Source organism: Rattus norvegicus, chromosome 13 (assembly GCF_021556685.1).
Source record: "Rattus norvegicus strain SHRSP/BbbUtx chromosome 13, alternate assembly SHRSP_T2T, whole genome shotgun sequence".
Taxonomy (NCBI): domain Eukaryota; kingdom Metazoa; phylum Chordata; class Mammalia; order Rodentia; family Muridae; genus Rattus; species Rattus norvegicus.
In genome coordinates, this window is record NC_141546.1 from 76,967,878 (window position 1) to 76,995,226 (window position 27,349).

The 27,349-nt window shown below is 41.3% G+C and overlaps 1 protein-coding gene and 1 long non-coding RNA gene across 12 annotated transcripts in view; one reads left to right on the plus strand and one right to left on the minus strand.

Annotated features, from left to right (window-relative positions):
* The window catches only part of Dnm3 (dynamin 3), a 485,732-nt gene that overhangs the window by 43,951 nt on the left and 414,432 nt on the right, over positions 1-27,349 (minus strand).
* LOC148001727 (uncharacterized) lies at positions 12,507-27,085 on the plus strand. 3 transcript variants are annotated; one of them, XR_015636104.1, is made up of 4 exons: positions 15,542-15,698; positions 18,600-18,692; positions 20,014-20,184; positions 25,040-25,514. It is a non-coding gene; the product is annotated as an uncharacterized LOC148001727 (long non-coding RNA). The 3 variants fall into 3 exon arrangements; XR_015636102.1 differs by lacking the exons at positions 15,542-15,698; positions 18,600-18,692 and adding an exon at positions 12,507-12,659 and having other exon boundaries at positions 20,039-20,184; positions 25,040-27,085; XR_015636103.1 differs by lacking the exons at positions 15,542-15,698; positions 18,600-18,692 and adding an exon at positions 12,507-12,659 and having other exon boundaries at positions 25,040-27,084.

Genomic DNA, 27,349 nt, shown 5'->3' on the forward strand with positions numbered 1-27,349 from the left:
CATCTGGACTTGCTGGTGGCTACCCCCAATTCCCCATTCCCACTGTTACACATCTCTGTATAAATTCCTGACCCTTTGTATATCATCCCAATTTCCTTCTATACCTGATTCTATCTCCCTCTTTCCCCCTTCCCCCTCTTCTCTTCCTCCCAAGTCCCTCCCACCCTCTACCTCCTGTATTTTGTTCCCTCTTCTAAGAAGGACTGAAGCATCCACATTTTGTTCTTCCTTCTTCTTGAGCTTCATATGGTCTGAAGTTTCTATACGTGTGCTTTATCTCTACAATGTGGCTGTCAGTAAGCCTAATCCAGTGGCATCTACCTTTGCACTACAGGAGTGGGTGTAGGAATAGGGGCTCCCTGTTAGCTTAAGTTCTTAGGAATAGAGCTGTTAGAGGCCCAAAAAACCTGGCATCACCCATGCCTATCCCTAGAAATGAGTGATTCTCTTATCTATGACTTACAGCTCTAGGACAGCAGATATCAAAACTACAAGCTCCAATTCCTCTTGCTCTTTTCTCAGAGTTGCCGGAAGGGCTCCTCTATGTCCTATAGCTCTAAAAACATGAATCCCAGAGCTATAGGTTCTAACTGTATTGATATATGATAAAGTAGAATTCAGGCCAAAATTAGTGAGCTACCTAAGGTCAATTCATATTAATGGAAGGTATAATCTAGAAGATACTATAGGTGTAAACATATGCACCCAAACATTGGTACACCCAAAGGATATAGCTGAATCTATGGATCTATATAAACTATGTAAACATTAAAAGAGATTAAAACAGCAAAAGAAGGAGTCAGTCATTGCTGTTTATAGGAACTATGATCTTTTATACAAGGCCTAAAGATGGCACCAGAAATCTCTTAACACTGATACATGCTTTCAACAAAGCACCAGGATGTAAAAACAACACGCAAAAGTGAGTCTTTCCTCTTTATCAACAATGAACTTGCTGAGGAAGACATCGGGCAAACAAGCCGGTTGACAAGCTCAAGAAGCGTGTAGGAATGAATGAGTCTAAGCAAGTGAATGGCTTCTGTGTTGCAAAGTTTAAGACACCGAGAGTTTGAAGATGACTGGAAGATGGAGAGGCCTCTCTTACTCATCGATTGGCAGAATTAGTATTGTGAAAGCGGTGTTAGCCCCAAACTGATCTACAGTTTCAGTGGGGCCTCCACCAACATTCTGTAACATTCTTCATAAATAGAAAAAGGAGGTCTAAGATTCATATGGTCACACAAAAGACCCTGGATCCAAAATAATCCTCAGTAAAAGGAACAATGGTAAAGGTATTCCCTTATCTGACTTCAAGTTAAACTACAGAGTCATAGGAATAAAGCAACAGAGCACAACAGCCAGATGTGTAAATCAATGACATAGAATAGAATAGAGGACCCAGAGTTAAACCCACATAGCTATAGCCAAAAAGTTTTTGACAAAGGTGACAAACAGCCTCTTCTGTGAATGGTGCTGGGAAAACCGGAAATTCACTCATAGAAAAACAAAACCATACTGCTCTCTCTCACCCAGAGTAAATATCAATTCAAATGGATCAAAGATTTTAACATGAGACTTGAAAATCTGAAACTGGTAGAGAAAACCATTTTAAGATATAGGCATAGGTGAGGAATCTCTGAAAAGAGATTTAGTGATTTGGGAAGTTAAATCAATAATTTACTAAGGGGATGACTTGAAGTTTTCTGCAAAGAAAAGGGGACAATCAAGGGATGGGGAGTCAACCTGTAGAGTGGAACAAAAACTCTTTGATAGCTGTACATCTGACAGGGTATTAACAGCAAGGCTACCTAAATGATACAACTAGATACTAAAACCCCCAGACAATGCAACCAATAAAAGGCTTAATGACAAGAACAGTTCTCAAAAGATGACGTACATGTGGCCAATTAACACAAAAGAGTTCGACATCTGTAGTCATCAAGGAAATTCTGTTAAAATTACACCAAAATTCCATGTCACCCCAGTCAGAATGTCTCTCACTTAAAACTGAGTAACAGCAAATGTTGGTGAGTATGTGGGGGGGGGGGGAGGGATAATGGCACAGTGTTGGTGGGGACGTGAACTGGTGTTGCCATTGTGCAAATCAGTGTGATGTTTCCTCAAAAAATGGAGACTGAACTATTATATGTCTAACCCCCACCCTAGATAAATACCAAAAGGACTGTAAATTGAACATGCCACAGAGACCTTGCATATCTGTGTTGGTTGCAGCACTGTTCACAACAGCCAAGTTATTGAACAGAATACATGGCATACTTTTGGCCTGACAATGGTCCCACAAGAACCATAGACTAACAAAACCCCTAACTACTAGTCATGAGAAATCTCCTTTGGAGTGGTTGGTCAGAGGGATCCAAATGACTCCCCAAATAACGCAGGCTATTGTTGTCTTTGGATGCCCTCACAGAGGGGTTAAAGGTAATCCCATATTGCTGAAAATCCCACATATTTAGGACAGAGGACTTGGATTATTCAAACTGTGTCTAGCCTGAAAGCATCCTTCCAGGAATCTAGGTCCCACAGTACCAGCAAGTACTATGTAAGTAGCAAAGGTAGGGGGAGCAATAAGTTGTCCTGCCCAGCTGGGACACCTATGACTCACAGCGACCTACGGTATGTCAAGATGTCCATAAAGGCATAACAGCAGCACACATGGTGGCGGTAACCAGCAACTCTCTAAGTGGATTTAAGGCCCACAGAAGAGAAATCATGTCTGGTATTAGAAACCTAGCCACCAGCTTGGGCCTAGTAAGGTCATGGGTCTTAGAAGAGAATCCACTAGCACTACGTCACTAGACCAGGAGAACCCCTTAACTGCATTATAAGTCTCATCCTTATACCATCAAATAAGTATAGTTATCATCCATTATCTAAGAAGTGTCTCTGAACAGCAAATGGAGACCATTACAGAACAACAACAACAACAACAACACCCACAACTGGACAAAATGCAAACATCAGTGGATTGTGGGGAGCCCAGCCCCAACAGATAACCTGTGTAGCATCTTCAGCGATAGCAAAGGAAACAGTGTAGAAGGGGTGGAAAGAGTCTGGGAGCTCTACTTCACTCTGCCTCTCTTAGAAAGGGCTTTCCAAAGAAGACTTGAACAATGACAATGTCAGCAGACATGCTAATGTGGAGGTGGGGCATCTCACAAGATCTTACTCATAGAGAACTCAGGAAACAAATGACTACCTAGAGAAGACAATTGGCCTCTTCTGGGGATGAGCCTGATTGGCTGCTTATTTAATACAAAATAGTCCTAAAGCCATATACACACAAATAACAAAAATGGACTCAAAGGCTGTATCTATATATTTTTCTCTCTCTGTCTCTGTCTCTTTCTGAATAACAATAATAAAAGGAGGCTAATATTTGAGGTGGGGAACATGGGAGGGGTTGGAAGGAGGATGCATGGGAGACTTTCGAAGAAGGGAAGGAAGAAATGATGCCATCATATTTTGATTAAAAATGTATAAAATAAAGTTATTTAAAATAAATTAATAACAAGAAAAAGGAATGTTCCATGTATAACATGATGGAGTTTTTATTTGGCCATTAAAAGAGAATAAAGTTATATAATTTGCTAGAAGATATACACAACTGGAGTTTGAATTAAGTAAAATAAGTCAGAAAGACAAATACATCACGTTTTCTCAAATTTTATATAATATGTACATTTTATAACCCCACACTCTCACACACACTCATAAAACATGAAAGCAAAAGGAAGACTGAGGGGAGAGGAGTTCTGGCAGGAGAGTGAGGCAGAGAGAAGGGAGTACCTGGAGTGAATATGTTCATCATCCATGATGTACTTAACTGAAAATGCCTTTATGCAACTCATAACTATTTCTTTGAATATACATTAATAAATCTTACTTTTAAATAATTCTAAATAAACACTTCTGAAAGAAGTCATAGATGATGGCTGAGATGTATGTCTGTCTGTCTATCTATCTATCCACATATCCATCCATCTCCAATCACACTGATCATCAGAGAAATGCAAATCACAATGCACTGCATGTACATAGAAAGTTATTTATAATGTGCTCTGTGATGGTACACAAATACCATTTTTTTCAGTGTGAGAATGATTTGTCTTATTGATTACATACCATTTCATCACTCCACTGGGATTTGCCCTGCTGTTTCCTTTGGTTATCTTTCAGTGTACCCTTCCGCTAATGTTGTAGAGCAAAAAAAATGGTCCCTGGTAATCTCATAGAAATGGTATAAATAGATTTTTGTGTTGAACTTGTAAAGTCTATCTTGGTATAAACCAGTTTACTGAACATCAGATTTTATTACAGCTAATATTTGCTATGTGTTCAACATTTTATATACTATTGGTTTCTTGGAAGATTAAAGGAGGGGACAGAGCACAGGTTTTACCATCTATTTTGGGAGGAGATTATTAAAAGGTGAGAAGCAACATATCATAAGGTCAGTGAGTAAAGAGCGCCAAGGAGTTTGGTTGGGCGTAACTGGCTTTCCAAGAGAGGAGAGAATTCTAGAGGAAATTCTACAAGTTTCAGGAAACAGATGAGGCTATTATCCAGCAGATTGGTGAAACTTGAATTTGGTTGCCAGGGGACATGCAGATATCATGATACTGGGGTCAAGAATCTTTCTTTTAGTTGAGGAACGTATGAAGTTCAAAGAGGCTATATTAGACCAAAGAGTAAAGACACCCAGCACGGGATGAAAAACTGGCTGGCAGCAGTGTGCTGCTTAGGAAGAGGGAGATAGAAGAATTTGTCTCCTATGCTGCATTCCAGTCATATCAGGATGTTGTCTGTTCCAAATCAAGCTAGGTGCACTACAACCTGTTGCTTTGGGTCATGGTTTTCCTTTAAACGTGAATGACCTATTGTCTAATAGTTACTAAAATATTTACATTATTCAAGATCTGGCCAATATGACTGCCTTTTCTATTAAGATGAGCCAGAACTGATCTCTCCCTTCATACTCTTCACATTCAATTCCTTTTGTCATTAGGAAGTTATGTTCTTGTCACTAACTTTCTAATGCATCCTCTTGAGTACATTTTATTGCATTCATATAATACTTGGCTTAGTCCATTCTCTGTTCCTAAAGCTGACTACCACAGTTCTGGGTCATTTATAGAGGTTTGTATAGTTCAAGGTTCTGGAGGCTGGGCAGTTGAAAAGCATGTACCTAGTGTCCGGTGGGGGCCTTCTTGGTGCATCAGAACATGGCAGAAGTCAATTCATGATGTGGTAGAGAAAGTATACTAACCTGGTTCTCTACCTTTAAAAGAGTAAGGTCAGTAAGGGCCACAAATAGATCTAGTCTTAACGATCTCCTAAAAGCTCTACCCTTTAATACTACTAACATTTAAATTTGGAGATGAAACTTTCCAACATATAAACTTTTGGGAGACATCCTCAAATGGACAGAATTTGAATTTTGAATATTTTTATGGAAGAAGCGTTATTCTTCATAAAGACCTAAAGGAGGAATCAGGAGAGATTGGTATAAGAATGCATGGTGGGATGAGGCATAGTGGTATGTGTATATAATTCCAGTACCTGGGAGTTGAGGCAGGATAACTGTACGTTCAAGATTAGACTAAGACCCTAACTTAAAAGACAAAACAAAGGAGCTGGGACTTAGCTTAGTGGTCCCTGCACAGCTTGTGTGAGTCTCACGTGAAGGGGGCTGAGAAAAGAAAAGAAAAATGCTCAGAGGAAGCGAATGTAAGGTATCCGGTACTTTTCTTCTGTTTGACTTCAATTCTTCCTAGGTGGCATGCCTTCTTGGAAGGGAAGTAAGCATTGATGTGACTGAAGGTCCAATATGGAGCAGGTCACAGACTAGAGGAGCAAGAGGCATATAGAAGCCAGTGAATGTTCTATAAGCGTGGGGTACCATGAATTTGGAATGAGTCAGTACTGGGTTTTCATAGGACAGAGAAAGCAGACAGTATAAGCACCTAACATTGTTGATGGGCACAAGGAGCCTCACCATAATCTCTAACAAGTTTTCGACATGAGAAGAGAAGGTGAGGCACTGTAGAAGGATACCCCAGATGGCACTGAGGCCCAAGCAGGGTGTGGAGCTTCCTGAGGAACAGTCATAACTATCTCTATCTGTTGTTAGAAATCAGGCACTCCCTCAGCCTGCCTTCAGTGACTCAGTGCCAGCGGCTCCATCATCACCAGTCGACAAATGCGCTTTAAAAGTCCCCTGCCATCACAGACTGGGCTCTTGCTCTGTCTGTCAGTCTGTCTCTGTCTCTCTTTTATCCCTACTCTGAGATTGCGCCCCAACTCCCAATGAGTCTTTTGTGTGAGATCTGTTGTGTGGTGTGATCTTTTTAGCATACCTTGGCCATGATCTGCCAAGATATTCTGAGGGAAACCCTAACACCTGTCAGACCAGGACCTCAACTTTGTTTTTGGGAGGATCACCTAGGTGATTTTGAAGAAAACAGGATACTGGAGCTCTATCCACAGAGGCTGTGATAATTGGCCTGGAGGAAGTATGGGATGCCGTCAGTTTTAAAGAGTGCTCCAGTTCTCGGCAGTAAGGAGACAGCCTGGGAAGAGCTTAAATGATGAGAGGTTCTCCTGAAGATTTTGTATAGAGTGGAATAAAAATTGCTATTTATGATCTTGGGCCAAAGAGAAAAAAAATCCCCAGGAAAAAGAAGGGTCTGAGTTGACATAAAAGTTAGTATGTACGGTTTAAGATCCAAATGTGATCTCAGCTAGTTTCCACTGTACAGGCCTCTCCATTCCCAGACAGCCAACCTTGGCACTGTGGTAGGCAGATGACTGAACAGAAAAGGAAAAATCAAGTTTTCCTCTAAAAAGAAAGCTGCCTTCTTCGGAACAGTTCCGTGTGTGTGTGTGTGTGTGTGTGTGTGTGTGTGTGTGTGTGTGTGTGTGTGTGTGTGTGTGTGTGTGTGTGTGTGTGTGTACACGTATGGGTAGAGTGGTTGTTTCGCTAAGATCCAGTGAGACTGAGAACAAGTGCTAAGGAGACACAGGGTGCTTTGGAAACCCCGCTGCGAGCTGCATCTGAGTCCAGCCGTTCCAGTAGGTCTCCAGAGATGACCACGGGAGCACTTGAGGCAGCTGTGGGATTTCAGTTGTAAAAGCTGGTCACAGCCCTGGTATTCTTAGTAGCCATTTATGGCTCTTTTTCATAAATCTGGCTAAAATGTTTTTGAATTCCTTTACGCTTCCTGCCAGTCCCACCTTTTGAAACTAATGAGTTCCGCAAGTTTATAACCTGCCCGTATGAAGTACATTTCCTTTCATTTGCCCTGAACTTACTTCACTCTGTTTTAAAGAGTACCCTCCTTGTCCTTAAGAAGAGAAAGTAAACAGGATTATGAGATGAGGACAGATTGGCTGAAATAAGTAGGGCAGAAAAAGAGCCAGGTGTCTGAGGAACTACAGACTACCTTAAATGCATAGTTAAAAAGGCAGAGGCCAGGGGATTGCAGGGCCAAGAGGGAGGTGTTTCTTCTGGACAATGGCTCATTTGTTCTCCTGCCCAGACCCTGCCAGGGGTCCCTGCTTCCTGTTTGGGGCTCTACAGCTCAAATGAAAGGGAGAGTTTAAATGTTTAGCAGATAGCAAGAAAAACTGATGGAACACCAAAAGCAGAACCCACAGGAAAAATAAGGCAAATTTTTCTTTGTTTGTTTACCTACTTCGTATGAGAATATGCAGGGCCCTATGTCTTTTTTTTTTTTCCTTTTCTTTTTTTTGGAGCTGGGGACCAAACCCAGGGCCTTGTGCTTGCTAGGCAAGAGCTCTACCACTGAGCTAAATCCCCAACCCCAGGACCCTATGTCTTAAAAGGAAAACACAGAGGATTTTCCAGGGCTGAAAATTATTAGTAAGACTGGAGACAGAAAATGATGTCTCTCATTTTTTTTTTCGTTAAGTTTCTATTTCTGAAGTAATTTGGGGTTTATCTTTGAACATGCCTCCCTGGACTAGAAGTGAGGCCAAATGAGTTGTTTGCTCTGACGCATGTGATCTTTTTGGTCTAGGTCAAAGGACGAAATATGAAATAAACACCTTACTAAAAGAAGGGGGCTGGCTGTCGTAATGTTAATGTGTGCCCTAGTTTTAAAAGTATAAAGTAACAACATTTTTAAAACATTCATTTCTATGGGCTGAAGGGTGGACTGCAGAATTAGTTGCATTCCCCCTACCCCCTACCCCCACCTCATCCCCAGTCACAGTATAAAGTTGGTTATAGGAAAGCCTTGTGCTTTAATGGCAAATAGGGCAAAGGTTACATGCGGCAGGAATCTGGTCCTGTAGTATGTACAGGGCGCAAGTTGGGCTATAAAACTAGGCTCATTAAATATCCTTGCTCTGAAGCAGAAGCAAATGCATGAGCTCAGGGAGGAGAGCCACAGAAACTGTCTAGAAATATTTCCGTGAAAGACTGTGCAAATAGCTCTCCCTGGTCATGAGAAATGCACAGTTGCTGCTCATACAAAGACCTTCCCCACAATGCTGGCTTTGACCGACTGCCAAGAACTACCTAATGCTGTTCATTCTTTTCTCTTTTCATTTTTCTGAATAGACCATATCGTGCCTACAAAGTAAGATGGCGCATACATGAGAAGTTTCTGAAAGAGCACGAGAAGGAGTTTAGTTACTAACCCCCCATATTCCAAATCGTAAGCTCCTGAGTGTTTTACTGGTTTTGAACATCAAATAATTTGAACGCAAATAATAGAAAGGGCTGGGGGAGGCATTTAACAATTGGTTGGGTGATGATTATCCACACTTCAGTATCTCAGTGAGCAGAAAGTGTAGACTAAGGAATTCAAAGCTAATAATAGCAATGACTTGCTGGCTAAATAATGAACGGCAAGAGGCCTTCTAAGAAGGCAGTTAGCCCCAGAGCAATTCAGACAGACTTGCTTACACAATGGCTGGCTGCTCTGGGAGGCAGCGAGCCAAAACCAACATCAACACCCAGCAGCGCCAGTTGCTCACAGAAGGAGCGTGTAGCTGGATGCTGATGAAGTGCATTGTGGGAATGAATGAGAAGTCAAGACCCCCATCTCACTTTTAATGGGAATCTTGTGATGCCCCAGACCCTGTCTGAGTCATAAGAGGGGCACCCTGCTGGACTCTGCTTGGGCCCTGTGATTAATGGGAGTGACAGGAGGCCAGGGTTGTCTAGAAAATACACTGGATGAAAGAGGTAGGCAGTGAATCATGAGCCCTGAGATCAACTCCCCACTGCTCTATCTGGGGTCTCATTCACCGTTTCTGCAGTATGTGCTGGCGTTGGGTTGGGATGGGGGACCCAACGAGGATATGAGTGTGGAAATTCTTATTTATTTTTTATATCAAAGAAAGAGCTACAGATGGTTCGATTCCATTCTCACTCCTAAGACTTGTGTTATCTTACAAAGGCAGTCTTGAGCTGTTTGTGAGAAACCATGAATCAAAGTGAGAGCGACTCCCTGGTAAAAGCAAGGCTGGATGGAGACAGGCTTCCAGCCAACATTCCGGCTGCCTAGGGCAGGTGTGGTCTTGGGGGTTGTTGCCACTGCTGCTTTCTGGTGGCGGGAGGGAGCTGCCTGAGAATTGCACAGACATTTGGCCAGAATAAGAACGCAGAGCTGTTGTGACACAGCTAAACCCAGTCACATCCTGTGAGATAGCTTGGATAATGCTGAACACATCTTGGCAGTCAGAGTTTGCTACAAAAAGCATTTCCTCATTCACCCAGCTGTGGACAAACAAAACAAAACAAAACAAAACAAAACAAAACAAAACGGCTTGGCTCTTTTCCCCCCTTCTCACTGGCTTCTAAACATTTCATTCAGGAATAATCATTTCTTTTATGTTAATAGATTTTTAAAAATTGGTATCGTCCTTCTAAAGTGGCAGTTTACATCTTTACCTCTTCCTGTTTTTACTAGTCAGTTACTCTGTGATGCTGCAATGTGGCGAGAGAGCTCAATGAATGTATTTGTACATGGAATGCAGTCCTTAGATGGAGGTGGTAAAGCACCAGCTCTGACAGACAGGGTGGTGTTCACACTCTTTCTAAAGTGGCTCGGCAAGGGGGTGGGAGATTGTTAGACGCCAGCCCCAGGGTGTGGCTCTCTGGGACTCTGAGCAGCAAATAACTACCAACGAAAAGGATGGAGTTCAAGAACTTACAACTGGCAGAGATGCTCATATGAACCCCTGGGTGACATGAGTCTGGCTCAAGGAAATGTCCCACTTTCACTTCCGAGAGTCCCTGTAGTTGGTGCAAATGCAGAAACAAATCACCCGTGCTAGGACTCTCTGAATGTGGTAGTAAGTGTAGCCTCCTATTTCAAGTGATACCCTATCCACTTACTCCCCTTAGTAGGAAGAGCACGTTAGGATGGATGTGCTGGTGGGTAAGGGGTAGGAAAGGCAACAGATGAAAAGTAGAGCTGCCTTTAATCCAAGCACTCAGGAGGCAGAGGCAGGGGAAATCTCTGAGTTTGAGGCCGACCTGATCTACAGAATAAATTCAGTTTTAAGCACATAGCACCTGAAGGGTGTCTCTGGTCTGGCAGAAAGATCTGTGGGAAGAATTCTATGTCACATGTCAAAATACTTTAGTTATCCTAGTGTTGTGTAAGATATTTTTCCTGAGGAAACACAACACACACACACACACACACACACACACACACACACACACACACACGCACGCACGCACAAGTTTGCAAGATTTAAAACACCTCATTTGTATTCCTGAATCCCTGGAAGGGAACTGTTATCCACGTGCCAAGGAACACAGCAATTCATTATCATTTTTTCTTTCTTTCTCCCTATACACCCTCCCAATGAGATTAAAAGCAGTCTGGGATGTGAGCAGAAAGCTGAGGGAGGAGAGGAGTGGGAGGGAGAAAAAGATGGCCTTTTAATAGCCTCTGCCCCACTCATTCAACACAGTAGGAACCTTGTGTTTCAAACTGAAACTCAATGGTTTCCTTCCTCTTAACTTGGCTGTGTGTGGAAGCCACGCGCTGAGGTCTCTGGGCAGATCTGGAGAGGTAGTAAGTCAACAACTGGCCTTCCTGACAGGATGATGGAGAGGCTGTGGGGAAGTGTGGTAACCTTGTTTTGTAAACAAGCAAGAGAGCAAACATACATTTTGGAGTACTTCAGTTCTATCTATGGTCTCCAAAATCAACACAGAGTTTCTGTGCATCTTTTCAAATGTGAGCATCTTGTAGAACTCCCTACCATGCTCACGAGACTGATGTCCTGACTGACCTTCACTCGGAATCCGGTTCTGGATGTCCACGCATGCTATACCTGTTTAGTTTGTGTTCTTCCTCAGTGTCTGTTCATCACACTCACACTAGGCTTCGAAGAGGACTGATCATCTGTTTTGTACAGTGCCCCTTGGTTGGATTTAGTTAGTACTAATGTCAACTTATGTAATTGTATTTTTGTTGTTGAGAAAATAAATCACATAGATGGTGTGTCATTCTCTGTGCTGTCGGGAAACCTGTGGTGTCTATCTGTCCTGCCACTATCAGGGACTTTGGTGATTTGGTTAAGATGGTGCCTTCCAAGTTTTATCCCCTGCCAAGTTTCTATTCTGTCTCTCTTCGAAACTTATTTTATGGGTCGTATTTTGGGAGTGTGAATATTCCGTTTCTTATTCGACTTTCACCTCCTCATTTTAATACTCACTGTGAAATTTAATAACTGTGAAATGTTGCAAATGACAATTCTTAAATTTCTCTAAGTTTATGAAGTGGATTACCTTTGGTGACTAGGAGCTTTTCCTTCTACTATTCTGTTGTCAGCTGGTGTATGGCTACTTCTGTTTACAGCTGCTGGCTCATAATCCACAGTGATGGCAACCTTGCTAATAACGTCACCCCAGCTCTAGTCACTAGGATCCTCCTTCATGTTTGACTCCAGTATCCTTTTCACATGTCCTCCTATAAATGTTTGAGCACTTCCTTATTTTCCAGTACTCTGAGATAGTCCAGACCCGTCTTGTACTCCTCAACTCCACTCCTGGAATATCTCCAAGGACTGCTGGTTTCTTTTATTAGAGACTAAGATAAAATAACCTTATCTTTTCCTGTGAGTCACAGTGAGTACATAGTCCTCCCAGTAGAAAACAGAAAGATACTAGTATAGGCCCAGGGAGGAATAAGGACCCTGAACTTTCAGTGTTTTTAGGTAAACATTTTTACAACCATAAACCAGTACCAATGTGGGTATGGTGGCAAACATCTGTATTCCAAGCAACCAGGAGGTAGAGGGAGGATGACTGCCACCAGACTGCCAGTCTGGCCTACACAGCAAGACCCAGATGTTTAAACACAAAAACAAAACAAGAAATTAACTTCACTATCTTCTGAGACTCAGGGAACATCAAGGAAGGAGGGGGTGGAAGGAACTAAAGAATTCAGTGATAGAGAGAAGGACTATGAAAGGTCATCTTCTGAACCTAATGTAGACAGTGTAATCATGAATCCACAGTAGCTACAGTTAGTGGCTTGTACGGGGCCTACACATGATAGAGCTGATGGGTAGTCAGCCATGGATTGGAAGAGTGCTCATGGTTGGATCATGGGAAGTTATTGGCTGTTGATGGATGCTGGGAGAGGGTGAGTAGTTGTCCTAAGTTTGTATACCTGCTATTGAGCCCATCAGGCTCCACTGAACAGTTCCACACCCATGGATACACAGAGAGCTCTGGCTAAACTCAGCAGCTCACCCTACAAAACAATAGGATGCATAGATGGGAGAAGGGCTTCTAGGAAGTAGGAAGTGGACAGAAGGTGGGGATAAGAGAGGGCAGGGTGCTTTCATATGATGTGTTTTTAATTTATATGCTCCTAGAGTTTTACTATTCACAAATATAGTCTGTTCTGGAAAAATTGCTATGTTCTCATTTTCTTCTGATGGTTTAAATAATGATTAAAAAAATACTAGATACGGGGTTGGTGATTTAGCTCAGTGGTAGAGTGCTTGCCTAGGAAGCGCAAGGCCCTGGGTTCGGTCACCAGCTCCGAAAAAAAGAACCAAAAAAAAAAAAAAATACTAGATACTAGGCCTTCCCTTCCTATCCTTTATGTCTCATACATATTTCTTGTATCTTTGTATATTTATATTTTATATTGCATTTGAGTAGTTTGCTCAAGTATATTGCACTGGAGTACCACCTATCTATCTATTGATGGATCTGTCTACCTATCTTCTTCATCCATCTATCTATCTATCTATCTATCTATCTATCTATCTATCTATCTATCGCCTGCTTTTTCTCTTTCTTCTTTCACTCACTCCCAAAATCCTCATGTAGGATTTTGTTTATTCCACAATCCCCACCCCCCAGAAGAACTGTGATAACTACTGTTGCCTTGGTAACTATAAATCACTCATGGCGGGATTGCAGACACTAACTCTTGTATAATTGTTCCCCCTATAGATAGTTAACATCTATCAGTACACCATTCTATATAACTTATTTAATTTATAGTCTCTTCAAAATTTCCATTTATTCATAGTTTTAATTTTAATGATTGCCTTTCTGTTTCCAAAAGGTCGGTTTGATTGTTCATAAAATATGTCTTTAAAATACAGTGATTGGCAAATTATGTCTTTAAATATTAAAGCTGAGTCCATGGTGTCTCCACCATGTCTTCTCCTCTTGCCTTACTTGTGATGTCTTCTTCAGTGTTGGACTGTGGGTCTAGGTCCAGTTGTGGGACAATGGAGTCAGACCTCATGATTCCGACTTGAGGGTGTGCTTTGTTAGGGAGAACTTGTGTTTCTCTAAGATTCCAGACCACTTCTAATGTTTAAGGCACTTTCTCATCTTGGGTTCTAATCAACTGTGAAAAAGGTACAAATCTGAAGCCTGAATCACATGATGGGAACTATAAAGAATGAATTCTTTGGGATGTCAAACTCAGGATGAGAAGAATAACTTTCCTCCTCTTTATTGGCAAGTGGATATTTGTTGAGCTGTCATTTTTGTAGAAGGTGAAAGGCTCTGGTTTACTATATGTTAGCTCCTTCTGGTTGGTGCCTTTTCTGCTCTCATAGGACCCCAAAGCTCTTGGGTATAGAGGTAGCAAATGTCCCAACATCTACCATGTCTTCAATGTTGGATTAACATTCTGCTTTCTAGATACTCCATAATTTCCTCACTGGGATTTCTCATCTTCCCAAGAGCTCTAAGGAAAATTTAAAGCACACTTCTCCTGTTGTCCTTAGCATAGTGATTTTCAACCTTCCCAATGCTACAACCCTTTGATACAGTTCCTCATGTTGTGATGACCCACAACCACGACATTATTTTTGTGGCTACTTCATAACTGTAAATTTGCTACTGTTGTGAATCATAAGGTAAATGTCTGTGTTTTCTGATGGCCTCAGGCAAATCCCTGTGAAAGGGTCAGTTTACCCAAAACGAAGTCATGACCTGCATATGAGAACGACTACTGCCTTAGCATTTCCATCTATTCTTTTTTTTTCCTTTTCTTTTTTTTTCGGAGCTGGGGACCGAACCCAGGGCCTTGTGCTTGCTAGACAAGCGCTCTACCACTGAGCTAAATCCCCAACCCCTCCATCTATTCTTAAGTCACAAAAGCTGGTCTACAACCAATCAAAACACTTGTCATACATCAAAATCCATGTCTTTGTGAATGTCCTATAGTTTAGAATAATGACTTGAAAAGTTCAATTGATACTTATCCTTCAGATAAATAAAAAAATTCCAGGACATAAACATGCACACACATGAATCTATGTACTGAATACTATAGTGTAGCCAAAACAGTACAAGAAGACATACTATTATTGCTTTAATGAGCTACCTTAGAGTAGCTATTGACTTGTAAAATGCACTGTAAACCATGGACAAGGAGAATCAGAAGTTGAAATGGAAAGTAAGTACATTCTAACCACTATCTTCTGGCCAAATTTAATTTGGTTCCATATAGCGTAGACCTTTAGTGTCTTTGTGGCCAATAATAATAGTGTGTACTTTTTATATGAATATGAATCTATACATTGTGTAAGTGTAGAGGTTACAGTTTTCATATTCTTTTTCTACTGTAAATAGTTTTGAGATTTAGACTGTCATATAATAGACTTATTGTTTGCTAAGAAACTATGAGAAAAAAATCTAGTGCAAGTTTTTGAAAGCTATGTAAATTGAAATGTAGAGCTCCAAGACCTATATTCAGTGATCAAGAATACAATAAGAAAAATTGGGTACTTATGTCTACAGGGAGAGAAATCCCCACTGAAGTCTGTGATGGTATCCATGACTACACAATCTATTTCCGCTAAGACCTCCTTTGCATATATTTTGACTTCATTTTTTTAACATTAGATTAAGAAATAAATACATTACGAAGACAAATCAGCCTTCTGGATGCTCACAATACTTGCTCACAATCACTTTCAGTTGGTTAATCTTAATTTCATTGTGAGACGGTGACACCAATCATGGCCACTGTTGTCCTTACTTTTTCAGGATCTTATGAAAAATGAAAACAAATTTCTATTGAAAATCAACAGCATCCTAGCTCACAAATTTTAGGACACGCACAAAGGGCATGCCCACCTGACAGTGGTTGGATTGGGACAGGAAGGTACTCTCTAAGCACAGGATTCACTTCAGCTTCTTCCAGGTAGGAAGAACTATGTGGACCAAGGGACAGAATCTGATGCATGTATGGTTTGGGGAGGTGGAGGTGGCTGCTGGGTAGTTTGAGACTCTGAATTGTTGGCAGTAGGGGAAGGTGAGCAGAAATGGACTGAGATGGAGCTCGCTTCAGAAACAAACTAATCTAAAGGTCTCTGCCATGCTGCTCAAGAAGACATGGGGTGCTTTTAGGGGAGTCAAATGGCTAGATCCCTACTTTGTTCTGCTCCTTTGTCTTCCCTTCCTCTTTTCTTCCCTACTTTTTTGTATCTATTAGAGGTTTTGATCATGATTATGTGACTAACCCTTGATTTTGACTCATTTAACTTTCCCAAATGATTGGAGTTGCTCCAGGTTCTGAGTAGACAAATGGTTGAGTCCTAGGGTCTGATGCAGAAGCAGGTCCACTAGGAGCCAGAGGACCAGGGCATGGATCGCTCCTGGCAGTGTCTTTGGAAGGACAAAGGCAACACTGTTTTCCTTCCCACTGTAACTGAAGTTGAGTCACCCAGATGAATTCCCTCTGAGGCCACAAGAACACACACCCTTATTGGCTAGACTATTATGTGAGCTACAACTGGCGTGTGTGTGACAAGGTCTGCAGCTTGAGCCTTTATCTGCTTGTGTGTTTTTCAGCATTTGATTTTGTTTTCCTAGAAATTATGCTGCAGTGAACTGGAGCCTTAAGTTCAGCAAAGTACTATGCAAACAACTGGCCCAGAGGCCTGACTAGGGGTTGCTTCTCCATACTTTAAAAAGTATTCCTGGGGTTGGGGATTTAGCTCAGTGGTAGAGCGCTTGCCTAGCAACTGCAAGGCCCTGAGTTCGGTCCCCAGCTCTGAAAAAAAAGAAAAAAGAAAAAAAAAAGTATTCCTGTGAGAAGGAAAAAAGATGTTCATATGACAAATAGAGCCGTTACCCAGCTTACGATTGGGTTACATCCCAATAAACTCACCATGAGTTCAAATTACAGACTCAAACCTCATAGAATGTGCTCAAAACACATCACAGTTTCCTCTCGTGTGGCTGATGGGGAGCTCGCCTGCTGCCATTGTCCAGTTCACGGGGGTGTATCCTCGTGTATACTTCTAGCCAGAGAGAAGCTTGCAATTCATAATTCCGAGTATGGTTTCTACTGAGTGCATTATTAAACTCACACCATAGTTATGTGGCTGGGAGGCCTCTGTGGTGAATTCAAAGCTACCCGGACCTCATTCACGGAAACGGTCTTTCCGTCTTGAATAGATGGGCAATTTCAAGATCCAAACTCTCTCAACTTCATAGTCATGTACACTCCATGAATTTTTGACACCCACAGTGAGATTGGTAGTGACAGCTTTAGGTTCAAAAGTACATCCCTATTGTTCAGTGAAGTATGTGGGATCAGTCGGTGGAGTGAAGTCCTGTATTGCACCGACAGATGTACTCTGAGATGTAATTTTAGACACTAGGGGAATGTATGTCAAAACTGTGCAAAACCACAATCCACTAGTGGATATGATACCTTTTGGCAAACTACTGTTTGCTATATGAGTTTCCTGTGCCCGTATGATAATCTGGGAAGCTGGAGGATTGGAATTTGCCACTTAAGCCCTTCATCCTCAGCTGCTGAGAGGTGAACACATCCTGACCTCTGGTATCACAGTTGGGCCAAGTTCCATACCCCGTCCTGCTATGCATGTGGTCATACAGCTCTGATGAGGACATCCTGTTTCAGGAACACGGTGTGAAGAAAACTTCACCACACTCTGCCTGTTTGGGTATTTCCTGTCCCTTTCAGTTGAGTTGAGGCTGGTTTTGCCTTTACCCATTAAGAGAGCAGAAGGTTGTCTTGAAATGCTATGATCACATTTCCTTCATTATGGCTTTCACTTGGGGGAAAAAAAACCAACCAGATCTCATTTTCCTGAAAGCACACAAAACCTCCTGAGCTGAGAGACCTGGTAGCTCGAGTGTCAGCCTGAAGAATGCTTGGGGCTGATAGTTTATGCTAAAGATGCTGACAGATGTTGACCAGCCTGCTCACAAGGCAGCCTGCTCACAAGGCAGCCTGCTCACAAGGCAGTCTGCTCAGGGAGTCCTGGGAGACAGACCATGCAGCTGCTCTGTAAAAATGCTAAATTCTTGTTTCCAAACAGTTTCACTTTAAGAGAAATCCTAACATCCATTGTATTAACATTTTAATAGATATTTGAAGAAAGTCACAGATTACTCTGTACTGTGGGCTTCAGAAATCCCTAATTCCTAATTTTATATTTTTGTTGAGACACAAGACATGTGCTTGACTTGTACCTCTAAAGGGTCAAGTAAAGGTCAGACTTCCAGAATAATAATATTTAGAGCATAAAGAGAAATGTGAATCCACCAAACTGTTAGAGGGATGTAATGTCTGAGCTTGATATATTTTTGACCGTGGGTCTCCTTTCCCTATGCTCTAAAGTCTGAGTCAGGGGATAGATGACAACACAGGGTTGATCAGAAACAATGGAATATTTTAAGTGCTCTACTGGAAGTGAGTGCTTTCCTGGGAGGGTAATAACTCAAAGGATTATCGGTAGATGCAAATGAGTTTTAGTATGGGAAGGAAAAAGAGGTGAATGGTACTTTTGTCTCTGGGAGACTTAGAATTTTAGATACGTTTCATTTTGGATAATTCTAGTCAGCCTGTCTACATTCCTGATTTTTTTTCAGTTTGGAATGATTGAATGGTATTTTCTAACTCTGTACACTAGACTGTTCCGGATTATTATGCTATTCTCCACATACAGAAGAGTTTCCCGATGTTACAAAAAGAGTTTATGAATTGTGTCTAGTATAAAAAGGGAGCAGATCTTGTTTTTACATGACATTTCTCTTTCCTTTTTGGTCATCACTGGTATTCTAAAAGATCTTCTAAAGGCTTTACTGCATAGCCAGGCTCCTAGAATTGTTTCCTCCAGAGTGAACTACTTCCTTTCCTCTGCTCATGAGAATGCAGTAGGTAAGCATTATCTTTTAAAAGTCCAAATGCTGTAGAGGCAAACAAGGGGCATCTAGTGCCAAAGAAAACCGAGTGTTCCAGAATCATTGGCACATTTAACCATGGTCAGAGAAGTAGCCTACGAGGAATACACATGAGATACAATGGAAGACTGTGACAGGTCTGAGCGGCTATGTTCTTACTGTGCCTGAAGACAGACTGCCCCTCATCACCCAGGAGGAAGATCGCTGCTGAGAGAGCTTTTGCTTATTAGCACTTTTTATTTAAAAATAATAAGACTAATTAATTGGAAGGGAAAATACAGCATGTTATAAACCCTCTGCTCATTAGGTATATTAAGTGGATGCAATTTGGAATAATTATAGTCATTTTTATGTTGAGGAATCTGTACCAGATTAGCATTTCGCATGGGCTCACACTGCACAGTGCACACGAGCTGACTAAGTGCTCTGTCTACTTCTTCACCTCACTCTTTTTTGGCCTTTGGATGGATTGATACATTGCCCACACATAGGAGGATTGGTATCTTCTGTGCAGCGTTTCTCACAATCATTGTCTCATGAGAATTTACAGAGAATTTCACATAATCCCTTAGTTCAAATTAATACATCCCAAAGAAGGCCAAGATACTACAGTCAAACTGCCACAAGTAACATATGGATTGCAGTGTCTCTTAACCATAACACTGAGACCCCTTAGTGTAGTTCTTCAAGTTGTGGTGACCCCCAACCATAAAATTACTTCATTGCCACTTACAATTGTAATTTTGCTACTGTTATGAATAGTAATGCAAGTATCTGATATGTGACTCCTAAAGGATTAGTGACCCACAGTTTGACAACCCTGCTCTAGAGGCCTAGAGAACATTCTAGTAAGTTCAATTCAGGGGATAAGTGAGATTCTTTTTGTTAAATATCATTTTATAAAATGGCTGGTTAGTAATTAATTGCTATATTCATATCATCTAGATATAAAAGTCAGACAAGAGTATAATTATTTTCCTATTAAGAAGACTTAAAATGAATGGTAACCAGACCCCGAACTATGTATCACAACAATGAACCAAATAAAGGTGGCTCACTTTTTCTTAGGCAAAGTAGGATGTGGCAATGAATACCCTGGCTACAAAAATTCTCTATGCCATAAAAGGTCTAATAATAGCAGAATCAGCCAGTCACTTACTGAGAAAGTCAGTGCCAGAGGCTGAGCTAAGAACTGTATTGATTACTTCCTTAGTGAAGCCTGTTATCCACCTGTTACCCCAGTTTGCACAGGGGGGTGGGGATTGCGACTTTACTGGAGGTAGTAATTTGTCTCTTAGGTCTATGAGATATCCACCCTTCCAGGAAAGAGGCCCAGCATGGATCTTCCTGCATATTCCTTGGATGCCCTGCTATCAAGTGTCAGACTTACCCACAAAGTGTTGTGAGTGCAGACAACTCCTACACGTCAGTTACATCATGCATTTGTTGACTATGCTGCTGGGAATACGGTAGGTATGGTGGTCCTAGCTGCACTCCTCTGGGATTTGAACTTACCACTCACCTGCTCTGTAAGACCAGGTAAATGATATACTCTCCCCCAGCATTTGTCTCTGGAACCATAAGATGGAAATAAGAACTCCAACCAATAAATATTGGCTGCAGAAGAAAGCTTTTACAGTGCCAGCACTATTCCTGGCCTATATTGAGAAGTTGCCAAAATGTTGCTTGCCTTGTTTCTTCTGTACCTACGTGTATTTTGGCATATTTTTCATATGTCAAGCAGATGGTGGTTAACTTTCCTTCCAGACTTTCCAATTTGCCCATTTTTCAGACTTGCACTAACTTCTGTGCACAAAGGACCCTGCACCTGGACATACGATAAACGTTTGGTGGAACTGAGAACACAGGCAAGACAAGACACGGACCTTGGTATTGGCTCTGTCTGTGCACGACATACTTCCACAGAATTCAAAAGATCAACAGTTTAGCCATAGCCCCCCTAAGAGGTGGTGGATCATCTCCCGCAGGCTCTCACAGGCTCACGTGTTTGAACAGTTGGTCTCCAGTTGGGGGCGCTATTCTGGGACTTAGGGAATGGTTAGGATGTGGAGCCTTGCTGAGAGCAATACATCACTGGAGTCTGTCTGGATTTGAGGGTCTGTAGACCAGCTCCACTTCCAGTTTGCATTCTCCATTTTCTGAGTGTGGTTGGGATGCAATGTTCCTGCTCCTGCCAACAAGCCTTCTTGTCAGGCTGTCCCTGCTATTAATGGACTCTTAGCTGTAGAACACAAGTTGCTTTTGGTCATGGTATTTTATCACAGCAACAGAAAAGTGACTAATATTTTAAGTGACCTATTTTCCTGGATTCTTTTACTTTTTTTCTTTTTTGTATTTTGTACTTTCACCGTGTTGTGCCTAGGATGCTGATAAGACGATGTTGATGACTCTATCTGGAATTTGCTGAGTTTCATGGTTATGTCAATTGGAGAATTATTGGTGTACTTTTAGAATGTTAAAGTAACCAAAATCTTTAGTTCATAGTACATTATCATCGCTGGGAGAGAAATGGGTCATTTTATTTACTAATATTTTAATCAGTTAATTTCATAATTTGTTCAGTACATATGCTACATATGAATTTGTTATTTATGGTAATGCTAGGACTTTTCAATCTCTTCACATGGACCTGATCTCTTCACATGGTCCCGTTCAGGAACTAATTTCCGTGCCACTCTTACTTGGTGTGAGCATCCATGGGACCAATCATCATTCCTTCATTTTCTGAATAGTTTTATTGTGTTTATATGTACTTAAATATTTAATTAATAAAAATAGGCTATATTTTTACACTTATGTTATTGAATGTACTGGAGTCACTTATCTTGATAATTCAAAGTACTATTGGATATCCTGAGGTTCACTCACTTGGAATATTGTATAAAACTCTAACATGCAAATGCATATAGTTTATTTACTCATAAGGGCAAATAAGGATGTTGTTGCTAGGGTTTCACTGCTATGATAACCCTCTAGAAAAACTCTCCTTGCTTTTCTCTGAACACTATCTTTTTCATTCTCTCTCATCTCAACTCTGATTAAAAATGTGTGAGAGCTCAGGCTACTCCATGATACTGGAGAGTCTCTTTCTGTGTTTAATTCTGCTTTCTGGCCACTTCATTCACCTTATCACAGCCTTCCACTTTACTAATTTTAAAAATAATTAAAAAAATGTATTATTGTTCCCTGCTCCCCCAACTGTGTGTGTGTGTTTGTATGTGTGTATGTGTGAATGTGTGTCTGTGTGTGTTTGTATATGTGTGTGCGTGTGTGTGTGTACATGTGTGTTATAGTGCATATGTGGAAGTCAAAGGACAACTTTGTGGCATCAATTTCTTCTACTTTTGTGTTTGTTCCAGGAATCGAACCCAGGTCTCCAGGCTTTTGCACCCAGTCCCTTTACCTGCTGAGCCATCTCACTGGTTCTTTAACTGACTTCAACTGGCTCTCTTGATGTGCTTTTTCACTTCCGTGATCAAGCATTGTTTATAGAAGTTAAGAGTTTTCCAAGTCTGTTTGTTCTTCATTGCTTTATATCTCTATCATCTTTAGAGGGCTGATTTCACAGACCACCACTGTTTCTCATATTCTTGTGTGTGGCTCACTTCTTTTTCTTCTCCTTACTTTGTTTCTTTCGAGGTACTTTTTTTTTTTTTTTTTTTTTTTTTTTTAGAAAACTAGGAGAGACGAGGTCTGGGTGATCTTTGTGGGTTGTATGGTTGTATGGCTTCTACTGGTTTTTCTGGAAGTACCACAGACCTAGATTGAATTTTTCACTGGATCTCATATAGACCAGACTGGCCTCCAACTTGGCATGTAGCTGGGGTTGGCCTTGAACTCATGACCCTCCTACCTCTGCTTCCCAAGTGCTGAGATTTTTAGCATGTGCCACCATGCCCAGTTTGTCCATGTGGTTCTTAACTCACATATTGCATCAAACAGATCTTAAACTCAAATGTGGGCTTAAAGACAGCCACCTTTGCTCCCCTGGATGCCATGGTCAACACAAGATAATTCTTTCGCTCTGTCCTTATGGGCTTGCTGTTTGTTTCTAACAAATTCTTTGGCTGGGTCATAGTTGGTTTTCACGGAGCAGTGTTGTCAATCCTGCAGCACTGAAAGTATCCCTAAAATTTCTACCTATTTCTTGGGATTCTTTTTAGCTACCATTATGGAGGGTTATTTCATTTAATATTTTAATTATATGGGACAACTTCGGTCCTATATCTTGGTTGTTTACTCTTGATGAGATGCTAAGATGATTGCTGGTTTTATTTGCTTCGGTGCCTGTATAACCCTTAGGATAGAAATCTGTTTCAGAACACGTAAGACCCAGTAGGATTTCCTCTAACTTCTTGCCTCTTGGTCTCTTCACAAATGTCACATAACTACAGCTGTGTCCCCAGCTTCCCCTGTCCACTGATTTGGCTTCATTATCAGTTAGACAGCTGCTGTGTTTGCTGTCCATTCCATTTTCATAAACCTTCCTCCTGAATTCTACGTCCACTCTTTAAAACCATCTTAAAATACTTTACAAAGCATTTTCTAGACCTCAACTCTGTATGGACAACAACAACTGGGCATTTCTAAGTGCCCGCTTTTAAAGACTATTTCCTGACAGAATTATAAAGCAAGACCTTGAACTACATAAATATTTTATACATGATATTTTTATTGGTCTTTCATTATATGATGAGAGACAATTTCAAGCATTATTTCCTGAATAAAATGTAATACTGAGTAAACAGAAGGTGCTAACTTAATGTCTGTGCATTTAAGTGAATCAAATAGCACAACTGTACTTCACAGCTTAGCATTTTCTGGGGCAGCAAGGAGGGTGTGACCCAGTCAGTAAAGTCTTGCACAACATGGTGACCTAAATTTCACCTCTAACACCCATTTAAAAATGGTGCATACACCGGTGTGTGCCTGTAATCCTAGAAATGGGAAGTAGAGACAGGAGGATTCCCAGAGCTTGCTGGCCGTGTTGCCTAACAGAATTTAAGAACTTCAGGTTCAGTGAGAGCCCCTGTATCATAAGGTGCAGAGTAACTGAGGAAGACATCTGACATTGATTTATATGCACAGTCTAGGGTACAGACGTCTCATGGCCATTTTCCTCAATATTTAACGCTTCGGCCATTAGTATTTTGAGGCAATTCTAGTCAATCTGAGCTGAGACTCATCATAAAAACACAGAGAAAAGGAAACAAATTGCATAGATTCCATTTGGCAAATCCAGGGCCTACAGATCTGCCTGTGGTTCAGCGTCTGGCGCCATCAGTTGGGCTCAGAATCAAATGCTGTGGAAGCTGGTAATTATCGAGGACTCTAGACCACTCAGTTGGCAGCAGCAGGCTTCTTATAGCCACTGGGAAAGTAGGTTCAGAATTGCTGTCTAAAACAACAGTGCTACCTCAGAATGGATGAGTGCAATTATAGGGCCTTTTTTATGGAAGGAAAACTGTAATTAATATCTGTATTGAGACATGAGGTGTGAGTATTTAAATTACGGTGCCTGGTTACTCTGGAGGACCACTTCTGTGGCTTCTCTTCAGTAAGATGCAGATGGAGAGCACCTTCTCTCTTATGCCTGTGTGAAAAGGACCTTACCCTAAGCACTGACCACCACTGATTGTTGCCCCCTCCCCCTGTAAAAGCATACAATTCCCTCCCATTAATTCCAACAGAAATTAAACCAAGAAGATGTATTTTGCCAGGGCAATGAAAATGTAATTATGTAGGTCATATTCAGAGGATGGAGTTCTTTGAACCTTGCCTGGACAGACTGTTCATTTCTTAAGCTTGAATGTTTAATGGAAAGAAGTTGGCAGCACCCAAGCTGCTTGATTTGGCCTCAGATGTGATCATTGACAGACGAAGGCGAAGAAGCTTGGAGAGAAGAGAGGATGAGATGATTGTGTTCCAAACTGACCAGATGCAGGGAGGTTTATATTTACACACACACATGCGCGCGCGCGCGCGCGCGCGCGCACACACACACACACACACACACACACACACACACACACACACAGTGATTCATAGGGCAAGAATTCTTTTTAAGCTTTCTTCAAGGAAACTCAGTAAATAGTATGTACAATAAAATGGAGATGGTATGGTCTGTTTCTCTCAGCTATTTAGATCACATAAACAAACTCTGTGTGTGTGTGTGTGTGTGTGTGTGTGTGTGTGTGTGTGTGTGTCTGTGTCTGTGTCTGTATGTGGACACACTCTTCTCCTTGGGAAATCCCCAAACAGTAACAACTACTGTGGCTTCCTCATGATTTTTTTTTTTTGCAGATTTTGTGTCTTGGACTTGCATGTGAAAGAAAACCCTTGGAAGGAATATGGAAAGAAGCCTGCTTCCTGTTAGGGCGTTGAGGATTTTCTGTCAGTTGCATCTATGATTCCCACTGCACTCCATTGCTCTGAAAGTCAAAGCCACATATTAGAAGCAATGCTGGCTGGAGTTAATTCTCCCAGCGTCCCTGGGAGAACCAACAGCTTTTAGCGTGTTCCACATGACACACAGGGGTGAATGAAAAGTCCCCGCCTGCATCGGTTTACTGGAATGTGGTGTAAATCATGTACTTTAAAGGCGATCTGGAGCCCTGTGCTTTTAAAATGCAGGGCTAAACTGACATAATCTGTAACGGTTTCAGCTCTGCTCTTTTTAATTAACAAAAGCTTTTGGAATTCTGTTGTTTTTTGGTCTCTAAGAACATCATACAATGAAAAAAAAAAGGCTGAGCATAATAAAAATCTCTGACTGATTAAAGAAAGCCTCGTTTTCAGGAAAGAGGAATAGACAGACTTCCCTATTCCCCAGCCCCTGCCTAGAATGCTTTGTTCAGGCACCGGGCATCTAACCAGCATGCCTTTAGATTACTTTATGTTAATTAAACTTATGGTTGGTCCCAGAGGTGAAAATCTGCATCTGTATGCGGCTTCAAAGGCTGCCCAGATTCCTGGCTACACTCCCTTGTGGTGGGCAGAATTGATCTGTGATAAAAAACGACCACTTTAACCTAAGTTTATTACTTTATTAACATAGAGCGCTGGAGTTTTTTTTTCTCTCAATGGGTAAAATGTATTTATAGTCTTCTTTAAGAATTACCCACTTTTAGATATCCTCTCCTCCTAAAAAAACTGAGAGAGGCATAAAACAGAAGAAAGTTAACAGGAAATAAAGGATCTGACTTCTATCGGAAACATTGCCTTCTAGGTTAGTAAGTAGTAAGAGATAAAATGAGATGCACCCCATTTCTGTAACATGTTTATGTTTATTTCAAAGTGTGTGTGCCCCCGTGTGTGTACGTGTGTGAACACAAAGCATGTGTAGGTCAGAAGACTACTTTCAGGAGTCAGTTCTCTCCTTTTATTATGTGCATGCTGAAATCAAGCTCAAGTCCTTAGCCTTGGTAGCAAGCGTCTTTTCTCTCTGAACCACCTCTTGCTCCCCATGTACGTTTCAAACTATAGAAATGTTTCCTTGTACCGGTTTAGTGAAGAGGGCACCATCCCAGAATCAATGAAAAATGGGTAATAGATTTCCCACTTTTTCTCAATTGTGGGTTGACAGTGAGTGCTTGCTCTTGTTTGGATGAGTGTCCCCCAAAAGTCCATTGCCATGGCCCATGGTCTGTGGACCTTTAAGAGATAGGGTCCAGTGTGAGGTCCTAAGGTTCTGGGGGAAGAACCCTTGAAGGGATTACCTTCTCTACTCCCTGGGCCTCTGTCCCTTTTCATTCCCTCCATCCATCTGTCCATCTGTCTGTCCATCCCTTGGTCCCTCCCTCCCTCCTTCCCTTGTCTCGATATATGAATATGCCCTCTAACATGTTCCCATCATTATTTTCTGTTGACCCAACCAGAGGCCAAACCAATAATAGGCTGAAATCTTGGATTTGAACCTATGAACTGCTAAGTCATAACCTCTTTTATTTATTCATTAATTGCCTTGGGTATTTCATTACAGTGCCATGAAGCTATCTGTACAGTACTCCACTTTTGTCGGTGGCTATTAGCAGCATAAGTGGCCAAGGTGAGCTCAGCATAACAGCTTAGCAGGACTTGGGCAGGGGACCCAGCAGGGAGACAGAAACAAACAATGAAAGTCACAAAGTTTTTCCCATACGAGGAGAAGCTGTCAACCCACAAGGACAATGCAGTCCTTAAAGGATGTGCTCCAATACCTTCTGTGGATATGAAACCACAGGTCTCGGCTATGTGATCTTTCCCCAGTACATACACACTATAACAGATGAATTTATAACTTAGATACAGTAAGAAGTTAATAGTAACTAATAACAAAAAGAACTAATATAATGTAATAAAATTATTTATAAAAGATATTTTCTATTTTTAGATTTTTTTCTGTGTAAATTTTCTGACCATAGTTGACCTAGGTAATTGATGTTATAGGACATGAAATTGGAAAGAGATTGGGGGAACACTACACAGATGTGTGAGTTAGCATCTGTTTCTACGTGAGTTAGTTCTCAAGAAGCACTGAACGTGATTCATGTTTCACTGAGTCAGGGTTAACCCACTGGGGTATCTGTCCCATCCCACTGAACACCAGACATTTCTCCTTCATGAGCTATGGAA